The sequence below is a fragment of the Microtus oregoni genome, unplaced genomic scaffold (genome assembly GCF_018167655.1).
Source record: "Microtus oregoni isolate MIOR12 unplaced genomic scaffold, Mior012 000018F_ref0000195, whole genome shotgun sequence".
NCBI classification, from domain to species: Eukaryota; Metazoa; Chordata; class Mammalia; order Rodentia; family Cricetidae; genus Microtus; species Microtus oregoni.
Window position 1 is genome coordinate 30302660 of NW_024543077.1, and position 6000 is coordinate 30308659.

General features: G+C 35.2%; 1 pseudogene; it reads left to right on the top strand.

Annotated features, from left to right (window-relative positions):
* The window catches only part of LOC121458724, a 43214-nt pseudogene extending 38337 nt beyond the window's left edge, over positions 1 to 4877 (top strand).
* The last annotated feature ends 1123 nt before the right edge of the window (positions 4878 to 6000 follow it).

Here is a 6000-nt window from a genome sequence, read left to right on the forward strand (position 1 = left end):
ATCTGCAAATAACGAAAATTTAACTTCTTCCTTTCCAATTTGAATCCCCTTGATCTCCTTATGTTGTCTTATTGCTATTGCTAGAACTTCAAGCACCACATTGAAGAGATATGGTGAGAGTGGACAGCCTTGTCTTGATCCTGATTTTAGTGGAATGGCTTTGAGTTTCTCTCCATTTAATTTGATGTTAGCTGTCAGCTTGCTGTATATTGCTTATATTATATCCAGATATGATCATTGTATCCCTATTCTCTCCAAGACCTTTATCCTCAGTATGGAAGCAGGGCCTCTTGCTGGGCTCCAAGGACCTCACAGAGAAAAAGGCCGTGCATCATTCTTTGTAGGAACTTCAGTAAACATCTCTGAATTCTTTCATTTGTTCTTTCATTGATTTTATTCAATGGATACAGTGTCTTAATGTATACTTCCACCTGTCCTGGACATGATTCCATAGACTTGGCTGACATTCAAACCAGGAAAATATATCCACCTGTGCTTCAGAAATTCTGAGTTTAAAGGCCTGAGTCAATACACCCAGTTTGTCTACTGTATTTTTTTTGTGATTAGTATTTCTTCATACAATTTTCTCATGTGCACTATGTCCTGTTGATCTATTTCCTTTGTCTCTCTATTAATAGTTCTTTTGTGAGGTGATATCCCATTCAAAGGGTACAGAAATGACAGAGGTGAATCTCCTATTCAATTTCCTTCTAAAATGATTGTCTGTGTCTTGGAATAATACCAGAATTTTATGACTATACAGTCAAAGAAGTATACATTTACGATGTTGTCACCATCATGCTTTCTATTATACATGTGACTGAAATATTTTAGAGGGCAGTGACCTATGATGATGTGCATATCAACTTTACTCGGGAAGAGTGGAATTTGCTGGATCCTTCCCAGAAGAATCTCTACAAAGATGTGATGCTGGAGACCTACAGGAACCTCACTACTATAGGTAAAAATGAATTTTCTTCATGTTTCAAAATAAGGGGATAATTTTTTCTTGTTTAATGATGTTCTTCTGTAATTTGATTTAGAAAGAATAAGAATGAGTTGAATAAAGCAGTCATAGTTCTAAGGCTCCCTTGAGATAACAGTTTAAATATTGCATAATTTTCAATAACTTAACATATATTTTCTGGTATTATATTTTAGAATGCATTTGGGAAGACCATAATAGTGAAGAACATTGTCAATTTTCTAGAAGACATGAAAGGTAATTTTCATGAGCAAGCTGATAACAGATGATACTTTTTAAGGCATAGCACCATGAGAGCTTTGTTGTAGATCTGCAAATAAATTTCTTTTTGCTACTCATAATATAAAAGTACACACATTGAAGCAATGATAAGTATATCTGCAAAATTATTTACTAAACCAATAGCCCATAGTAAATCTTGTATTCCTTGTACACTTCTTGTGACTGTGCTAAGTTTAGTGAGAGAAGCAGTTAGAGTTGAATCATTGGCAGTTGTTCTGCAGAAACCTTTATCTATACCATAAGTCTGTGAGGAACAGCAAGTTCCCTTAGAACTCAACGTGAAAATATTTTAATTGAAATTCTTCTTTACTATGTATACCATAGGTTACTCTTGATACAAGAATATGAGCATAGGGATATAGAGAGATGTAGCATCCCACTCTCTAAGAATAATTAGATAACCAATAGTCCCCATGTTGAGTATACTTGTTGAATTGGATTAAATTATACAATTAATTGGTTTTCCACCATCACTGTTAATATATGAACAAACTCTCACTGCAAGAAGCCCTATGAGTTCTAGAACTGTGCAAATACTGTTGGGTGTCCTAGTTCACATAACATATGTAATATGGTTCATGGTATAGGAGAATTCATGAATGTTAAAGCTCTGAGTTTATCCAGTTCTCTTCGCCTTTGTGTAAATTATCATAGAAAAAAAGATTCTGTGACTATAAAAAGGTAAGCCATAAAAGAAAGGGATTTGCCATTGGAGGTATCTTTCAAGTTGCAAAGCAGTGCCTAATCAAAGAGCAAAACATGAGTTTAGACAGACTTACAAAAACATAGTATCTGATTCCTCTTTAGAATTGGAACATATTATAAAATTCATAGAAATGTGTAGGCACAACAGTGTTTTCAATGTAGTAAAGCTTTTACATGTGCCAATTATTCTTACAGGAGTGAGAGAATTCAAACTGGAGAGAAACCTTCAGTAAATTTTCAATGTGATAAATCCTTGACATATGACAAGCACCTTAAATGGAATGAAAGAACACATACTGGAGAGAAACCCTATGAATGTAATCAGTGTGGTAAGGCCTATGCTTACCGCAGTACTCTTCAAAGCCATGAAAGAACACATACTGGAGAGAAACCCTATGAATGTAATCAATGTGGTAAGGCCTTTGCACGGCATAATGCTCTTCAATACCATGGAAGAACACATACTGGAGAAAAACCCTATGAATGTAACCAGTGTGGTAAAGCCTTTGCAGCTCAAAGTACTCTTCAAGTACATAAAAGAATACATACTGGAGAGAAACCCTATGAATGTAATGAATGTGGTAAGGCCTTTGCAGCTCACGGTACTCTTCAAAACCATAAAACGACACATACAGGAGAGAAACTATTTGAATGTAATCAGTGTGGCAAGGCCTTTGCAGTTCACAGTAATCTTCAAAACCATAAAAGAACACATACTAGAGAAAAACCCTATGAATGTAATGAGTGTGGGAAAGCCTTTGCATCTCACAATAATCTTCAGAACCATAAAAGAACATATACTGGAGAGAAACCCTATGAATGTAATCAGTGTGGTAAGGCCTTTGCACGACACAGTAATCTTCAAAACCATAAAAGAACACATAGTGGAGAGAAACCCTATGAATGTAATGAGTGTGGTAAGGCCTTTGCACAATACAGTAATCTTCAAAAGCATAAAAGAACACATACTGGAGAGAAACCCTATGAATGTAAAGAGTGTGGGAAGGCCTTTGCATTTCACAGTAATCTGAAATGCCATAAAAGAATACATACTGGAGAGAAACCCTATGAATGCAATGAGTGTGGAAAGGCCTTTGCAACTCACGGTACTCTTCAAAACCATAAAAGAACACATACAGGAGAGAAACTGTATGAATGTAATCAGTGTGGCAATGCCTTTGCTGTTCACAGTAATCTTCAAAGCCATAAAAGAACACATACTGGAGAAAAACCCTATGAATGTAAAGAGTGTGGGAAGGCCTTTGCATCTCACAATAATCTTCAGAACCATAAAAGAACACATACTGGAGAGAAACCCTATAAATGTAATGAGTGTGGTAAGGCCTTTGCAGCTTATCGTACTCTTCAAGTACATAAAAGAATACATACTGGAGAGAAACCCTATGAATGTAATGAATGTGGTAAGGCTTTTTCACAGTACATTGTTCTTCAATGCCATAAAAGAACACACACTGGAGAGAAACCATACGTATGTAATCAGTGTGGCAAGGCCTTTGCATCTCACAGTAATCTTCAAAACCATAAAAGAACACATACTGGAGAGAAACCCTATGAATGTAATCAGTGTGGGAAGGCATTTGCAGCTCGCAGTACTCTTAAAAGGCATAAAATATCTCACTCTAGATAGAAACTCTATGAACTTAATCAGTGTGGTAAGAGCGTTGCACAGCACAGTCATCTTCAAAGGCATAAAAGAACACACAAAAGAGAGAAACCCGATGGATGTATTTCATGTGGTAAAGCACAGTAATCTTCAAAGGCTTAAAAGAACAAGAAACTGAATGAAATCAGCATGATAAAGCCTTTTCATGTCTTATTCATCTTCAAATGCATATATGTACACCTACAGGATAGAAACCGTAAATGGAATCTATGTGGTTAATCCTTTGTCACAATAATCTCCAAATACATTAAACAATCCATCCTGGAAAGAAACTATGAATTTAATGAGTACACTCTTCAAAAAGATTTTTTAAAAATCATACTGCAGTGAAACTCTCTGAATATATCCATTATGGTAATGTTTTGTACTTTATACAGGAGTAAATCTTTTTGTGTATACATCTGATAAAGCTTGTGCAAATTACAATATCCTTTGGTTACCTAAAGAAGAACCTAAGGGCTTATTCTAAATTATGTTTTAAGATCCTTACAGTCAGCTAACTAACAACATTCGTTCTGTAGAAAAAAATTTAATCATGTCAATGATCTGTTCAATATGATACCTCTTTATTTTGTTTGCAACAGCAAACTAATGAACAAAAGCTAATTCTTGAATTTATGAAATCATATGGGTAGGAGAAAAGGCTAGTCAAAGAAACACATCCTGATCCTGAAATGAAATCTAAAGTAAAACACTTTATCTCTAAATCTAGAACTGGTTATCGAAACAATATCACCCTGAAAACAGAACCAAAAAAATAAAAAGGGCCAGTGAAGAAAACACACTTTTGCTCTCAATCCAGAGCCAAAGAAACACTCTTCCCTTGTTCAACTGAGCACCAAAGCAACCAATCTCTGAGCACAGAATTCTGCCCATGTCTCAGCTTGTTCAAACTCAGGGACTGAAATCTGACAAATTTCCACCTTCAAAATCTCCTTAGATCTGGTTTTAAGAAGCCCTATATAATTCATATTGCTCATTCAGTTAGCAGCTGTTTCTTTCCACCTTGGCAGAGGCAGTCACTCTCTTCCCTCCCATATAAATCTCCTGACTGAGGTTTCTGTGAAGAACTTCTTTCACTGGAATGGATCAGAAACTCCCTAGTGGAGTTGAATTGAGACATAATTGATACTTCTACTTGAAAGTCATTTAACCCAGAGGAGCACAGCAGCAATGGACACCTCTTTTGAGGCACTTCATTAGGGGAGTAGAGCAGATCAGTAACAGACATTTCTGCTGGGAAACTCTCTTAGAAGAATTGAGCGGATCCTCTCTCTCAGAGAGGAACATCATTGCCTCATCTAGTGTGGCACCCTTCTCTTCACAACTGTAGGTGTTTCCTGACTTCAGGCAGTAAGGGTATCTTTCCCTTCAGAACTGTAACTCTTGAGTTGTGAAGTTGAATGATAATGTAACTCTTTTAGATTTTATACTTCTTCAATTGCAAGACCAAAGTAATTAAGGTATAAGGATTTATGGATGGGTACTTTGGTCTTTTGTTTTGTTTTTCAAGACAGGGTTTCTTTGTAGCTTTGAGCCTGTCCTGGAACTAACTAGTGTTGTAAATGTTTTAAATTCTATTTAGCTCACTTTTAAGTCTGAGCTAGGAACAAACTCAGAATGAAAAAGTTCATATTCATGAAAAAAATGTTAATGGCTTTAAACATCACAGATTTCTTTAGCTTCAAGAAAAATAATTTTTTATCATAGCCTTGCAAGAAATAAATTACATACCATGTTCATTCAAAACTGATAGAGGAGATAATTGCATTGTGGTTTCTATTTTTACGCATTTGAGGTAGTCACTAGAGTGTGCTGTACGTGTGGCAAATCCATTTAGTGAAGTTTAATTTGTAGACTTTATATTCCTTCTACGACTTTTTCATCTTCTGTTGTGCCTGTACCTTGTGATAGGTATTTCTGCTGTAATGTATGTAATGGAGCCCTTATCATATAATTTTTCTCAATGGTTATTGAAATATCAGGCCATGTTTAAGCATATTTTCATAAAACAGTGGTGATTTATCTTTCTGGTTTTGATTTTTTCTTTTCACAAGTATTTCATTGAAATTTTGTTGTTTGATATCCATCTTATCTTGGATATCAGTAATGATTCAGGGATACATTTGAACTCATGAGTACAAGTCCAAGGGTAGATGATGAACTACCAATGTGCTGTTTTTTCAAGAGAATTTAACAATGTTAATTTTAAAATGACTGATAAAAATTATAAGAAACATTAAATACCCCATGTGTGTATTCAAAGAAGTATTTTTATTTATCTGATATGGATGTAATAATTTATGAGAATCAACAAACATCTGTGTATGTAATTCCATAGCTT